At 38.5% G+C, this 17,240-nt stretch overlaps 1 pseudogene; it reads left to right on the forward strand.

Moving 5' to 3' along the window:
* The first annotated feature begins 5,865 nt into the window (after positions 1 to 5,865).
* Positions 5,866 to 6,365, forward strand: LOC141519313 (small ribosomal subunit protein eS1-like; annotated as a pseudogene).
* Positions 6,366 to 17,240: the final 10,875 nt, after the last annotated feature.

Below are 17,240 nucleotides of genomic sequence, written 5' to 3' on the forward strand. Positions count from 1 at the left end.
CTGCATCCATGAAAAAAATGGCAAAACCAATGTTTTGTGTATAGACTTCTTCCAATGCTGACTCAGTTCTCTTTTTACCATACACGTCCCCTTGACAATCTCATAAAGATTTACTTTTTTAAAAAGTATTTTATTTATTTTTCCAACTACATACAAAGATAGTTTTCAAAAATCTTTTTTTTTTTTTTTTTTGCAAACAGTGATTTACTTTTAACCCTACCTACTGCTTCTTGATTCATTTAAAGGAAGAAGGGTTATTGTTGTTGGGAGGTTTTTTTGTTTGTTCGTTTTGGTCTTTCACTTGGGTCAGGAGAACTGAAAAGTTTTGGATACTCCCCAGAGACCAAGTCAGGAATTAGACAGAGAGGCCTTGAGGTTTGTGTCAAGGAGAGAAGAAGGAGGTAAGGCTCTCTCTTCACCACATGGATCACTTCTTTATAATACCATGACACAAACAGAGTCTCAGAATTTCAGAATTAGAGGGAACCCCAGAGGACACCAAGTCAAATCCATACTCAGCAAAATAATCTCTTTTCCAATAATCAAATCAGGATGGACTGGAGGGGAGGGGAGAAGCCAGTTTGAGGGGAAGCTAATAAGGTTGGTTTTAGACATGTTGAATTTCCAATGGCTATCATGACATCTAAGTGAAGGTGTTCAGGAAAGAAGACTTGAGCTTAAAAGAAAGGATGAGGGGCAGCTACATGGTGCAGTGGATAGAGCACCAGCCCTGAAGTCAGGAGTACCTGGGTTCAAATCCAGTCTCAGACCCTTAATAATTAGCTAGCTGTGTGGCCTTGGGCAAGCCACTTGACCCCATTTGCCTTGCAAAAACCTAAAAAAAAAAAAAGAAAGGATGAGTTTATGTAGATTTGTTAGTAATATTTATAGCACACTTAAGTTTGCAAAGTACATGTTAATTTGTGAGTGATCCTCATATCTATGGAAATAGATGAGATTATCAAGGATGAAAGTAATAGAGAGATTTGGGGTGAGAAGAAAACTTTGGGTAACGCCTATTCTGGGGAAGTGATCAGAGGAGAAGTTAATGAAGTTAACAAAAGAGTGAAGGGGGGAGAGCCAGGGCAGGTTCCATTTACAGAATTCAAAGAAGGAGTGGGTAGTCAGCCCTGTGAAATAACCAAGAGAGGTCAAGGAGGATAAGGGCTCAGAAAAGGTCATTAGATTTGGTCATTAAGTTGTTATGCAAATGAGTAAACTGACAATAGAAGTTATGGGGCTCATCTTTGACCTTTGAGACAAGTACTTTCACTTGGGTGGCTGAGGGCAAGAACCAGACTGCCAGAGAATGGAAAGTGAGTGGGTAGTGAGGATATACTTGTTCTATTGAATTAACTTTTTTGAAGAGGTCTAATAATTATCTCCTTTGAAGCAGTGAGAAGGTATTTTGAGAGAAGGGGTTAGATGCAGGTGCTGGATAAAGAAGAGATGTTTATGACTCATGGCAAAGGGATTTGACTGGGAGTCTTCCTCATCTTACCTCCAGGATCTATAGAGGAGAGAAGGGAGAAGAGGAATAACATCCCTTCTCCCATAATAAGAGTTTGGTGAATCTTCAGTTGAGGTCTTCTAGGAGGAACTCTACTATACTTTGACTTCTAGGGTGGGGGAGGAGTGTCTATGAGTTAGACTTGATATTGGAATAAAATGAAATTCTCATAGGTCATTGAACAGTCAACAAAAGGATATAGACTTAGCCACAGCAGGAAAGATAGACAGGGGATACAGCCTGAGATGGTTTGGCTGAATGGAGGTCCTTCACCTCTAAATTGCCCACCATGGACCTGCAGATAAGCATTACTTCATGCCTCTCATTTGTCATGGCTGTGTTGTACTCAAATGGCCAGGAAGTGATGTCAAATAGCTAGAGTCTTTTATCTTCTGAGTCAATTAAGTCTGGATGATGAAGGAAAATTAGTCTGACATGCATAGAGATGGAAGATTAGGATATTGCTCCCTCCACAGGGTCCCTACTCTTACATCTCTTGAGAAGGAACTTAAGATCAAAGTTATGGTGGGAAGGGGTAGCTAGGTGGCGTAGTGAATAAAGCACCGGCCCTAAAGTCAGGAGTACCTGGGTTCAAATCCAGTCTCAGACATTTAATAATAACCTAGCTGTGTGGCCTTGGGCAAGCCACTTAACCCTGTTTGCCTTGCAAAAAAACCTAAAAAAAAAAAAAAAGGTATGGTGGGTAAGCCACTGTCTTGATTCCCTCTTGTCACCTTGTGGTTAAAATTGATGGCTGCTTTTTTTAAATTTTAAAGGGGTGAAATTCTGGTGCATATGCTAAGCTTGGAATCCAGTTTTAAATTGGATGCATTCCTTAAATTTATATATGTGGTCAAGTTTTAAGGGGTGAGAGACACTAAATAATGGCCTTATAGTGCACTTGTTAAAAGAAAAGTAGACTTTAAGAGAAAGCTGCAAGACATCCTTCCTGTATCCGTGATTCCTTTACCCCTTAGAGTCTACTATTGATTTGGTCTAATGTTTTGGGATCCACTCTGGGCTAGATCTGGGAGATGTCACTTGCCTTTGGATAAGTTGTGGCAGAGTGGGGTTTGATCTAGGACAGTGGTAGTCTGGGAACTCAACCAAACTTGATTGAGCCTGAACCCCTGATCAGGTGCTTAAGAGCTGGAAGGCACTTAATAGGTCACTGAGTTCACCTGTATCTGAATCTCCCTTTTTTAACATCTCTGATAACTAGATACTAATCTCTATCGGAAAGCCTTCAGTGGTGGAGAATGCATTACTTCTTGGGGCAGTTCATTCATTTATTTTGGACAGCTCTAATTTTTGCAAGTTTTTCCTTCAGTTGAGCTACAACCTGCCTTTCCACAACTCCATCCCCCACTTGCTCCTAGTGCTGTCCTCTGAGGTCAAGCATAACAATTCTTATCTTTCTTCCCCAGGGCAGCCTTTCATATACTTGAAGATAGCAATCAGCTTCCCCTATCTCTTCTTTTCCAGGATGTCCTGCCTGGGATCATACTGTACCCTTGGGGCTTATTCCAGATTGGCACAAATTCTAAGGGATCTCCAGCTAAACTGGAACTCAGAAGATAATAGCCCTTGGAGTAAACAACTAGTCCCCTTCTTTGGGATTCTTCCCATGATTCTGTGGTAGGAGTAGGAGAAAGAGGCATCTTCTTTGTTTCAGAATGAAAAGTAAAGGGAATTGCTACTTTCTCACTGGAGTTTCTCACTCTTGTTTAGCACAATGGGAGCTGAAATTCTGGAATACAGTTAACAGTAGGAGCAACATTCCCAAATTAGTTGGGGAAAGCCAGAGGAGCCGGGGGAAACAAGAGACAGTCTCTCTATAACATAGTGGGAAGCATATGGGAAACATTATCTGAATTATAGAGCCGTGAATACTTGTTTCAGAATGGGAACATGTAAGTGGGGGAAAATCATAGAATCCTAGAGCTAGAAGGAACTTTGGAACATTGAACAAAGAAATGTTAGGGCTAGGAGGGATCTCAGAATAACATAAAAAGTCAGAGATGGAAAAGCTCCCAGAGATCATTAGTTCAATTTAGCTCAAGAAGCATTTATAAGGCACTAACTTATTTGACGGATGGACAAACTGAGACCTAGGAAGGGACTTGCTTTAAGTGATAGGCTTAAAAAATACAACCCTACTCCCATCAAGGTTAGAGAGGACAAAAACATTTTTTTTGTGAGATCTACATTGGAATCAGTGCCAGTGTGTAGACATTTAGCAATGGAAGTGTAGGAATGAAGAGTAAGGTCAGAAGATGGGGAGCAAAGTTTTGGCTCAGCAGAACTTGACTGATGTCTTATAAACTTTTACAATTCCCCCTATCTACCCTCTATGACCCTGGTTGCTAATGCTCTAAGAGAGGTAGTAAGACATTTGTAGGGCATTTTTGTGTTTGTGGTGGGATGTTATGCTATTCTAAAGTCCAGATCCCTTCAGAAAAGGGATCCATGTGATAATACTTGTCCTAGATTTGGTATAGAGCTGCACATTTGATCCTAGTTACTATACTCAGTTGTCTCTAGAGAAGGGGTTTCTCAGCAGGAGGCACTGGGATATGACACCAGTTCTTTTTCCATTCAATCATGAAATTAAGACATCTATAAAGTTGTAAAGAATTAGTGAGATATAATACCCCCAGTGGTCCTGATATAACCAAGGGAATTAGTCCAGATGTACTCAAAGACACATGACCCTAACTTCTCTTTAAATTCTTAAAAGCCAACTTCAATTAGGAGCAGTTGTTTGGTGGATGATTCTCAGGCCTATCATAAAACAACTCTCAGTGGAATAAATGTTATTTCTGAAAAATGAAATCAAATGACAATTTTCAATTAATATGTTATTAGTGATGCTTTTAATGTTTCTATCTATATGAAATGTTCAAACTAAATGAAAGGTCATTTGATTTTTAAAGATGGGAACATGTCTCCAAACTATTGAATTCTATAAAAGAATTAGCTGAATGATGGCATAAGAGGATAGGTGGATAGCCTTTAATCAGACTTTCTAAAGGTCTTTGATATATACTCACAAAAGGTGAACTTGGTAACTATGAGATGGAGGGCCAAGTCTGTCAAGGATTAAAAACAGGTAGAAATACAGCCACCAAAGAAGCCACCAAAGTCTCCTATGGTAAGAAATCAATTGATTTTGGTGTAAAAAAAAAACAATGGTAGAATATAATATTATCTCCTGTGAAGGAAAAAAATAAACTAGAAATTAGTAAATGAGTTAAAGGCAGTTTGCTGCCCTCATTTGTATAGGAAGAAGAGATTCAACTCTCCAGGATGGTAACCTGAGTATAGATTCACATGGATTTTATGAGTGTGGGTAAAAATAATTATTTGGGGAGGATTAAATGACTGGCAGATGCAGATTAGATGTGTGTTTTTTTTTTTCTGTCACTGCTGTAGAAATCAAAACCTTTTCCATGTTGTATTTCCTATGTCCCTAAGGAACCTGAACATCTCTGCCCCTCCTCCCACCACTTTTCTCATCTCCATCTGCACCTGGCCCCGATTTTATTTTACCTCGAATAAACTGTACTCTTTTCTTAGGTTTTAGGTTCTTCATCTACTCCCAACTCAAACTTGAATTTCTTGAGCATCTTGATTTTTATAGAACAGAAAGTCTATTTGGGATTCTGAATGCTGAGACCTGATGAACAGAGACTTTGCATCTTCCTTACCAACAGTGTGGCTGCAGGTGCAAGTATGGTTAGAAACCTTCTGGGTGAGAGCTGAATGCTGATCTATTAAGTGGTTTTGCAAATAGCTACTTGCTCAACCACCCAGGCCAAGTAATGGCTAGGTTATACAAGTTAGAAAGAATGCTGACTGCATTCATCCTTCCCACTTCCACTCTTCCCCCTCCTCCAACCCATTTTTTTATAAAGTGAATGAGTTTTTATGTATTTCTCTCAAAATCATTTGATGGCTCCCCATGAACCACTGAATAAAATTTGAACTCCTCACACTGGCTCTCAAGTATGTTCATCATGGGTTTTATCTTTTCTCTTATATTTTTTTCCTATTGCTTTTGAATTCCTTAGAAGGATCATGGTGGCTGCCAAGAATCAGTGGCTGATCAAAAGTCATTAAAAAAAAGACCCCAAAAGAAAGTAGTAGATTCATTTTGGGTGGAATGCTCATTATATACAATTTTGTCAAGACAATGGTCACAAGGACTCAGGGGAAAAGCTGCCTAATGGTTTCAAGGTTGTGTTTTTGAAGTGAGCCTTGCTGATCTGAATGATGAAGTTGATTTTTAAAAAATTAAAGTTGATTACTGAAGAGGTTCAAGGTAAAAACTATTTAATTTCCATGAAATAAACCTTACGCAGGATAAGTTGTTCTCCATGGTCAAAAAAGGACAGATCAGGATTGAACTTCATGTTCATATCAAAACCACCAATGATTACTTGCTCCACCCATTCTGGGTTGATTTTACCAAAAAGCATTAGCAACCAGATCTTTGAGAGTTCTTATGCCCAACACCAACAAGTCAGTCAAATTCACAAGGAGATGATGATGCAGGAGGGGCAGACAAATCTATCTAGATATTGGTAGATAGTATCTATCAATAAACTGATTCCAGAAAGAACTGGAAGCAACAAAGATAAAGTGTCACAGTATATTTACTGTCTCTAACAAATGTTTGTTCAAAAAAGTCAAGATGCTCAAGAAACTTAAATTTGATTTGAAGGAAAACTGATAGAACTATATGGTGAAGATGATGGCTCTTGAAAACCTTCTGGGGATGAAACAGCTAGTTGAGAGAGCTAATGAATATGAACTACCAGTTCAAGACTATCAAAGAATTTGTAAAATTTGAAAAATAAAAATCTATGTCATAAATAACTTGTTAATATCTTTTGTTTTATATCATCTTTAATTCCCAACATATATCTTCTTTCTCTACCCAGAACATATAAAAGGGAAAAACATTCAGGAAAAACTAACCAACCCATCAACTTGTCTGCTAGCTCAATCCTCAGATCCAACTACTAGCTTTAATATGTGCTACTGGATCTGGAATTACCTTAGCTGCAGCACCAGACTTGCCCTCCAAAGGATTTAAAGTTGTACTCCAATTATAGGGGCTCTAAAGAGTCCTATATTGTTTTTTCCCCCAAATAACTGCATTTTATAGAAAACAAAACATAAGCAGAGAAGTTTACAAATATACAAATGATATAAGAATAATATACAGAGTAAGATAATTTCTTTTTTTACTTTTTTTAAAAAATTTATTTTTTTCACTTTACCACAATAGTCATGTTATGAAAGTAAACATACCCCCCCCACACACACACCCCAAAGAAAGAGAAACAAAGTGGGAGGAAAAAAGTGTTTCAGTCTGTATTCTGATACCATCAGCCCTGTCTTTGGGATGGATAGCATTCTTTATCATAAGCCCATCAGAGAAATTGCTATTGCTAGCTGTATTTCCCCACCCCCATTTGTTCTGTTCTCTTACATTAGAGAAATTGCTTCAATTGTTTTTTCCACAGCTATTGCTAGCTGTATTTCCCTCCAACTTATTCCTCCCCAACCCCATTTATTATTTTCTCTCTCCTCTCTCTGTTTCTCCTCAAAAGTGTATCTGACTACCCTTTCCCTTAATCTTTCCTTTCTTTATCACTATACCCCCATCCCCCGTTCCTTTTCTCTCATCCCTTTCCTTTCCTCTTTTCCTCTCTAAACCACTTCTGATGAGAGTGAAGGTTAACTCATTCCCCTCCACCTTCCCCTTCCCCACCCCCCCACACACACCTCCATCCCATTGCAAAAACTTTTTCTTGCCTCTTTCATGTGAAATAACTTAGCCCATTCCACCTCTCCTTTCTCTTTCTCCAGTACATTCCTTTCTCACCCATTAACTCCATCTTTATAATATATTATTCTTTCATATTCAACTCCCTCCTGCACCTTGTCTATATATATGTTCCTTCTATCTGTTTTAATAAATTAGAAGGTTCATATGAGTTATCATTATCATCTTCCAATGCAGGAATACAAGCAGTTCAACATCATTAAATCCCTTATAATTTGCTCTTCCTATCCACACTCTCTATGCTTCATATGAGTCCTGTACTTGAAGATCAGATTTTCTATTCAGCTCTGGTCATTTGTCCTTCTTTTCCCCTGAAACAGAATGTTCAGTTTTGCTGGGTAATTGATTCTTGGTTGTAATGGAAGCTATTTTGCCTTCCAGAATATCATATTCCTTAATGTAGAAGTTGCTAAATCTTGTGTTATACTGGCTGTAGCTCCACATTTGAATTGTTTCTTTCTAGCTGCTTGTAATATTTTTCTCCTTGACTTAGGAGTTCTGGAATTTGGCTATAATATTTCTGAGAGTTTTCATTTTGGGATCTCTTTCTGGAGGTGATCGATAGATTCCCATAATTTCTATTTTACTCTGCTTCTAGGATATCAGAGAAGTTGGATTTTTTTCTTGAAAAATGATGACTAGGCTCATTTCCTGGTCATGACTTTCAGGTAGCCCCAAAATGTTAAGTTTATCTCTCTTGGATCTGTTTTTCTGGATCAGATGGTTTTTCAGTAAGATATTTCACATTTTCTTCTAGTTTTTCATTCTTTTGGTTTTATTTTATTGTTTCTTGATTTCTCAAAAAGTCAACAGCTTCCCTTAACTCCATTCTACATTTGAAAGAAATATTTTCTTCAGGGATCTTCTGTGATCTCCTTTTCCATCTGGCCAATTCTGCTTTTTAAGGCATTCTCCTCATTGACCTTTGGACTGCTTTTCCTATTTGACCTAAACTTGTTTTTAGGATGTTATTTTCTTCAGTATTTTTTGCTAATTCCTTCACCAAACTGTTGACTTAATTTTCAAGATTTTCCTGTATTGCTCTCATTTTTCTTCCCAATTTTTCCTCTACTTCCCTTATTTGCTTTTCAAAATCTTTTTTGAGTTCCTCCTTAGCCTGAGTTCAATTCATACTTTTCTTGGAAGCTTTTGATACAGAAGCTTTTACTCTGTTAACTTCTGAAGTGTGTATTTTGATCCTCCATGGGATTAAAGTAAATGTCTATAGTTGAGTTTTTTCCTTCTGATGTTTGCTCATTTCTCCAGCCTATGCCTTGATTTTTAACTCTTTGTTAAGGTAGAGCTCTGCATACAGGGTGGAGAAGGCACATTCCTGAGGTTTTTGAGGGTTTTTGCTGCTGTTTTTAGGGACATCCCCTCACCCCTACCCCCACCCCCAGGGATCTCAATTCCTTCAAAGTCTTATGAGAGACTAACTATTCTCCTGGTCTGTGCTCTGGTCTGTGTATGAACAAAAATATTCCCCTCTGCCCTGAACTATGAGAAGAGTTCCTGCTTTGCTATGGCAGTAAAGCTCTTTTTCCTAAGACTGGGGCCCAGACCATAACTTGGATCTGAGTATGGGCAAAGCGACAGAGTCCTGTCTCAAGGAGGGCAGAGAGACCTGATCCTCTTATCAACCATGGGCTGAGCACTCTGGAAGCAGTTGCTAGATGACTTTCTGCATGGTGGCTCCCCAAGCCTGTTCCTGGTCTCTGGGGGGCTGGGACCTGCACTGAGACCTCACTGGACTGAGCTCCACCTGTGCTCTGGTGCAGCAGAGTTTTCTCTCTGACCTTCCAAGCTGTCCTAGGCAATCCCTGGACTGAGAAGTCTAGAAACTGTTCCCCCCTGCCACAGACCCAGGTGCCTCCAGGGACCCAGATAACCCACGGACTTTTCCTGGATGGCTAGATCAGTTCACTGACCTGACCTGGGCTGTTTTGTGGGCCTTTAGAACCTCAGTGTAACAGACCTTTCCCATGGATCTTCCAAGCTGTCTTGGGCTGGAAAATTGTTTCACCCAGTCTTTTTGTGGGTTCCACCACTCTAGAATTTGGTTAGAGTCATTATTTAGAGGTATTTAGAGTTCCCTGGGGGAATGCTGCTGAAATTTTCTGCCTTCATTCTGCCATCTTGGCTCTGCTCCCCAAGATCAAAAGTCCTATACTGTTATTGAGAAGGATGTCCTTGCACAACATTCTCCTCACTTTAATAATCTACAAGTCATGCCATCATAAATATGATGACATGGTCCTTTTTGATTACAAAGGACAATTTACTACTACTACCACTGCTACTATCATCATCATCACCACCACTACCACTACTACAAAGAAGGGAGAGATTTATTCTCATTTCTCTTCTTTGAAACAAGTTTGGTTATCATAACTACATAGGGTTTGTTTTCTATTTTTTTTAATTTAATGTTTTTTTATTCTCATTTCATACAAATTTTTTTTTACATTAATAAAATATACTTGTTTACAAGTAACCAAAATACCCCTCCCCCCATGAATATAGATAGACTTCCTTGGGCAAAAAAGTAAAGGGGAGAGAAAAAAATTAAAATTAAAAAAAATTATAGTAATAATTGTAGGTATGGCCAGGTGGCACAATGGAAGAAACACCAGCCCTGGAGCCACGAACATCCAAGTCCATATCCAGCCTTGTAAACCCAATAATCACCCAGCCATTGTGACATGCAAGCCACCCGATCCCCACTGCCCTGCAAAAACCAAAAAGAAGAAAGAAAAAAAAAAGACCCAAAATAAAATAAAATAGTAATAATAGTAGGGGTGGCTGGGTGGCAGACAGAGCATTGGCCCTTGAGCCAGGAGCACCTGGGTCCGAATCCGGCCTCAGACACCCAAAGATCATTCTGCTATGTGGCTCCAGGCAGGCCACCCAGCCCCACTTGCCCTGCACCTTCCCCCAAATAATAATAACAAAAAATGTGCTTCAGTCTTTGTTCCAACACCATCAACTCTGTCATGAGTGGATCACATTCATTATGATAAGTCCATCACAAAAGTTACTTCCATATTTTTCCAAATTTCCAAAGTTGCCATTGCTGATTGCAACTCCCTCCTTTCTTATTTCTCCACTACCGTGTATTATATTTTCTCTCTCCTTTCACTCTGACTCTGCTGTAGGGTCACTGAGTGGTGCAGCAGACAGATCCTTGGTCCTGGGGCCAAGAAGCCCTGAGCCCCCATACCACCCCTTAGGCCCAGAATCCACCTGACCCTATGGTCCTGGGCAGGCTATCCAATCCCAGCCCAGTGCAAGAAGTAAAAAAGAAAATGTGTTATATCTGAACACTGTCCCCCCGCATGGTCCATCCTCTCCTCCTTTATTCACATCCCCACCCTTTCCCCCTGCTCCCCCCTCCTTCTTACTCCAGATGTCTATACCCCATTGAGTTTATTTGCTGTTTCCTCTCCTAGCCATCTCTGATGAGAGCAAAGGTTCCCTCATTCCCCCTTGCCTCTCCCCTTCCATATCATTGCAATAGCTCATTGTAATAAAAAAAAATCTTATTATGTGAAATATCTTGGACTATTCCCCCTCTCCTTTTTCTTTCTCCCATTCCATTTCCCTTTTTTTCTATTGACTCCATTTTTACAACATATTTTATCTTCAAATTCAGCTTTCTCCTGTGCTTCAACTATAAAAGCTCCCTCTACCTGCTCTATTAACTGAGAAGGTTCATATGAATATTATCAGTATCATTTTTCTATACGTGCAGTTCATCCTCATTAAGTCCCTCATATTTCCCCCCTCTCCTCCAATCTCCATGCTTCACCTGAGTCCTGTATCTGAAGATCAAACCTTCTGTTCAGCTCTGGCCATTCCAAAAGGAACCTTTGAAATTCCCCTGGTTCATTGAAAGTCCATCTTTTTCCCTGGAAGAGGACATTCAGCCTTGCTGGGTAGTTCATTCTTGGCTGCATTCTAAGCTCTTTTGCTTTCTGGTATATTGTATTCCAAGCCCTACGAGCTTCCAATGTAGTTGCTGCTAAGTCCTGTGTGATCCTGACTGCAGCTCCACGATATTTGAACTGTGTCCTTCTGGCTGCTTGTAATATTTTCTCTTTGACTTGGGAGTTCTGGAACTTGGCTATAATATTCCTAGGGGTTGTTTTTTTGGGATCTCTTTCTCGGGGGGATCGGTGGATTCTCTCCATTTATATTTTGCCCTCTGCTTCTAGAATATCAGGGTAATTTTCCTGTAGTAATTCTTTGAAAATGATGTCAAGGCTCTTTTCCTTATCATGACTTTCAGGTATTCCAATAATTTTCAAATTATCTTTCCTAAGTCTGTTTTCCATATCAGTTGTTTTTTCAATGAGATATTTCACATTTTCTTCTAATTTTACATTTTTTTGGTTTTGAAGTATTGATTCCTGATTTGTGGTAAATTCATCAATCTCCCTGAATTCTATTCTTTGTCTGAAGGATTTATTCTCTTCAGAGAGTTTTCTTATCTCTTTTTCCATGTGGCCAAGTTTGCTTTTTAAAGCATTCTTCTCCTCAATAACTTTTTGAACTGTTTTATCCATTTGACCTAAGCTATTTTTTAGCATGCCATTTTCTTCAGCATTTTTTTGGATTTCCTTGACTAAGCTGCTGACTTCATTTTCATATTTTTCCTGCATCTCTCTCCTTTCTTTTCCCAGTTTTTCTTCCAACTCCCTCATTTGATTTTCAAAGGCTTTTTTGAGCTCTGTCATAGCCTGAGCCCAATTTCTGTTTTTCTTGGAGTCTTTAGATGCAGGAGCTTGTGCTTCCTCATCTTCAGACTGAGTATTTTGATCCTTCTTGGGCTCATTTGCAAAATATTTCTCAATGGTCTTCCTCTTATTTTTTTGCTTGTTCATTTTCCCAGCCTAAGCCTGTTTTTGGGGGGTGCTTCCTGAGCTTTTGGGACACTCCCACAAGGGTCTCAGTGTGTGAGGCTCTGTCCTCCCTCCTGGTCTGTGAATGACCATAAGCGCCCCCCTCTGCCATGGGGCTGAGGTGGGGGGGCCCTGTTGTTTCATTGGGGGGCCTAGACTGGGATCAGGATCTGAATGTTGTCAGAGCCCCAGAGTCCTGTTCCAGAGGCAGAGGACAGAGCTCTGCAGTCTCTTTCTCTTCACTCCCCTCCCTCAGCTCAATGGGCTCATGCCCTGGGGGCTCCTGCTTACCCACTCCACCTCCTTCTGTTTCTGAATCTGGGCTGGGGAAAGACCAAGCTGCTGGCTGTGTGCCCTGAGGGCTGGGCTCTGGCAGAGGTCCCCCGCTGCTGTGAGCCGTGGCTCCCAGTGACCTGGGGCTGCCTCCGGGAGGCTGAAGTTCTTTGGCTCTGGTGGGCCACCCCTCTGGCGGGCCACCCCTGTGACCCGGGAAGCAGAGCCTTTCTGCTCTTTTCCAGGTTACCTTGAGTAGGAGAACTGCCTCACTGGGTCCCTTTGTTGGTTCTGTCTCTCGAAAGTTTAGTTAGAGTCCTTAGTTTATGAGTTTTTATCAGAGAGCTCCTAAGACTCGATCCCTTCATGTTGCCATCTTGGCTCCGCCCTCCCCTATTTTGTTTTTATTCTTTCCATTTATACTATTGTAATTATTATCTCTATTGATTTCTTGGTTCTGTTGACTTCACTTTGCATCAGTTCAGCTATCTTGTGCTTTTCTGTATTCTTCAGTCATTATCATCATACTACTTCCATGGATTTGATGTTTCAATTAAACTGGAATACAACTGTGATATATTTTCCTACCTCAGTGTTCTTCTTCATACTTATTCCCTATAACTTAAAATGCTTGAGTCTCTGCACTCCCTTTGTCCCTTGAAATTCTATCTATCTTTAAAAATTTACTGAAATGTCCCTTCCTCTCAGAAGTAGTTTTGGAAGCATCCTCCATAGTTAGTATGGACTATTGTTCTCTTTGGATTTTACATTATCGCCTTGTTTGCATCTGTCTTCCTTGATGATCATGTATTTTATGGCCCTAGATCATATCTACTTACTGGTTGTATGGCTGAAGGCAAGTCCTTTAACCCTTGTAAGTCCCTTCCATCCTCAAAATAGGGATAATAATTCTTGTATTACCTATCAGACAGAGTTGTGAAGAAAACACTTTGAAAAGCTCAAAGTACAACATAATGTGTTCTTAAAGTCTTTGTGTAGTTTTAAGCATTAATAGTTTAAAATGGTATGATGATTGTTGGGATACCCTGTAAATATGTGTTACATGATAAACAAAGACTATATCATGTACTTTTTGTGTCTTTCTCAGCACAGTGTAGTGCTCTGCATTTAACAGATGCTTAATAAATCTTTGTAGAATAGTAAAACTCATTCCTTTTCAATACAGAGCATAGAGGTATTTTTCAAGGAATTATTTGAAAGATTATTTTATAGGAAAGTGAATCATTGGTTTAGATGGATGGAAGCATATTAAAGTCTCCTTTTTTAAAAAGGAAAAATTAAGAAATAATAATTTCCCCAAAGTCCTTTCCAGATTTATCTGAACAAAGAAAACTTTGAGAAAAAAAGAGAAAGAATTAAAAAAATTTAGGTCATTATTTGGAATCAATATCAGATCTTTTAGGGAGATTTTATAGGAGAAAAGAATCAAGATGCAAAATCTATTTTTAAAAGATCCACATAAAGCAAAATAATAATAAAATTATAAAATTATTTTATTCCACTGATCTCAGTGGATTAGGACTAATACATTAAAGATATTATTAAAAGAGGCAAAAAGATTTATCTGTTCAAAAACTTTACTTGAAATCACAAAAAAACTACAAAGACTAAACAAACCAAGTATTCAATGGCCAAGCAATGGCCAAACACTGTGCAACTGGAACTTAATGAAATATGATTAGGAAATTAGAATTAGAAGGGACCTCATATAGTCCACTCACTATAATAATCACTGACTCAACAAGCATTTATTAAGTTTTGGATCTATGTCAGTATAATGCCAGGCATATGAGATAAAAATTCTCAAAGGACTTACATTTTATCAATGACCTAACATAGCCAACAAGTGGCCATCCAGCATTTACTTAAAGTCCTTCAAGGGCATATACCACCTCCTAAATCAGCCATTTCACTTTGGGGTAGCTATAATAATATGAACATCTTTTCCTGACATCAAGACTCAACCAGCCTCTTTACAACTTCCTACTTTTGCCTTCTGGGGCCAGAAAGAAGAACAAATCTAATTCTTCTACCTGTTAGAATGAAGACAACTATCATGTTCCTTGTATGTCTTCTCCAGGCTAAATATCTCTTCCAAATGATCCCCATATGGACTAGAGGTTCTTCATTGGTTGTCCTCCTCTTGATGCTCTCTAGATTATTTCCTATTATGCCCAGATGTCAACTGAATGTAATATTTCACATGAAGTCCCATGAAGCCCAAGATCTCATTAGCCTTTTTGACTGTCATATCACATTGCTGACTCATACAGAGTTGTAGTCCACTAAAACCCCTAGATCTTTTTCATATAAGTTGCTATCTAACTGTATCTCCTTTATGTCATGTTTGTGAAGTTGATTATTGAAGCCAAATATAAGACATAAATAGACCTGAATTTCATTTTATTAGTTTTGGCTAATGTTTGAACCTATCAAATTTTTTTTGGATCCAGTCTCTGCCTTCCCTCATCAACTTTCTCTCCCTTATCAACTATCTCACCCTTGACAATTATCTGCATATCTGATAGGGATGCCATTTTTAACTTTAACTTAATTTTAACTTAAGCCATATCATTGATAAAAATGTTAAACTAAACAGGGATAAGTTGGGATTTTGGTATACTGGACACATTGTTCCATGTTGTAACTGAATCATTAACTGCATTTTGAGTCTGATCAAACAGTCATCTTTCCATCTCCTCCAAAGAACAATATAAAATACTTTATCAAAAATACTACTTAAATCTAGGTAAACTATATGTTCATCATTCCCTTTACTTATCAGTCTGGTATCCATAAAAAAAAAAAGAAGTTCTTTATGAAGTCATGGTGGCTCTTCATAGTTACCATTTTCCTTTCTATAGATTCAACAACTCTTTAATGATCTAGAATTTCTAAGTTTTCAGTTTAAAAACTTAAAAACTACATGATACTTTTGGGATACCATGTATATATTCAGTCTTTTCCTTCTTCTTTCCCTTTTAGTTTAAAAGGTTTTTAATACTATGAGAAATGACAATTATGGAAAATACAATGGAAAAGAGAAGAGTTATATGAAGTTATGCAGAGTAAAGAAAGCAATTCAACATAAAATGATAGCAATAACATTACATTCCAGTTACACACATACAAAAGAGATAAGATGATAGGATAACAGAACTAAGATATTTTCATTTGCTAATGTATGCTTTTTTTTTTTTTTTTTTTAGGATTTTGCAAGGCAAATGGTGTTAAGTGGCTTGCCCAAGGCCACACAGCTAGGTAATTATTAAGTGTCTGAGGCCAGATTTGAACTCAAGTACTCCTGACTCCAGGGCTGGTGCTGTATCCACTGCGCCACCTAGCAACCCCACATATGCTTTTTATAAATGAAAATTATGAATGAAGAATTTATGGATTTATATAAATTTTTCATTTTAACTTTTTATTGTGAGCTACCACATTAAGAATAAATTTAAAAAAAAATATAGGTCTATGGGCTGGCTTAAAGTCCTTCACTCAAAATATATTTAAAACATCTCATTTTTGCCATCACGTGACCTGGAGAAAAGTAAGACAGAGGATAAGGATGTGAAAATATTTCATAATTCATTTAAAAAATCAGGGTTCCTAAAAAGTTTGAATGAAAAAGAAAAATGAAAACAAACAAAATAAAATGTGCAAATATTGAGAAAGGAACACCTAAAGGAAATAAATGACAAAAATATAAATATAATACCGAATTGGAAGGTACCCCAGAGGTAATTCTTAGGAATTACCATATATATGGAATTAAATTTAGTTCAATAAAATTGTTTTAAGTACATGATATCTGAATGTCCCGGGTTGGTCTCCGGGTTTACTTTGTTGGGGCCAGCCTGGCTCAAACCAGAGGCTCATCAACAAAAAGGAGGTGATGAACTTCATGTCTACAAAAGCATATGAAACTATGTTTTTTTTTTGCTTCAGCAGAGCAATATCTTTTTTTATTAATTTTTTTGTGCAAATGATTTTTTTATACATTACTATGAAATATATTCTAAAGAATGGAGGGGATAGGAGAGTGGTACAGGGGAAGACTGGGTTATGATTGGTGTCAGTGGAAGTAGCACCTAGAAGGAGAAATCAGAAGAATGAAAGTATTCAAGTTATGGATCAGGCTCAGTGCTTGCCACTATGGATGGACATGAAATCAGAAATGTGCTCGAGAAGATCACAAACAAGTAAGGGGCGGGGGGTTCAGCAGGTATGATAAGGATGACATGAAACAGGGTGTGCTAAGTACAAAGATGTCCAGTCAAAATAAGATAACAGAAGGGGAAGGGAAGATGAATTACTTCTAGCTGGAGAGGATGGGAAAGGGGGTTGGGGCAGAAGTACTTTTAGGGAAGAGGCAACATGTGAAAGCAAAGAAGGGTTTTAACTAGGGATGGAGGGTTCCTTCTAGACACAGGAGGTAGGTAGCATGAGCAAAGACAGGGAGGCAAGACAAGGGAAAACACAAGCAAATGGGACAATGAACAACAATATGAACTGAATTGGGGACATCAGGTGTTTTTGATTCACATCATTGACTGACTCAACTATTCTACTTGGACCATAGGGACAGAACCAAAAGTAATAGGTGGCAGTTATATTGAGACATATTTTTACTTAATATAAGAAAAATAATTAAAGTTGCCCAAAAACAAAAGTGAGT

The sequence above is a fragment of the Macrotis lagotis genome, chromosome 3, assembly GCF_037893015.1.
Source record: "Macrotis lagotis isolate mMagLag1 chromosome 3, bilby.v1.9.chrom.fasta, whole genome shotgun sequence".
Lineage (NCBI taxonomy): Eukaryota > Metazoa > Chordata > Mammalia > Peramelemorphia > Peramelidae > Macrotis > Macrotis lagotis.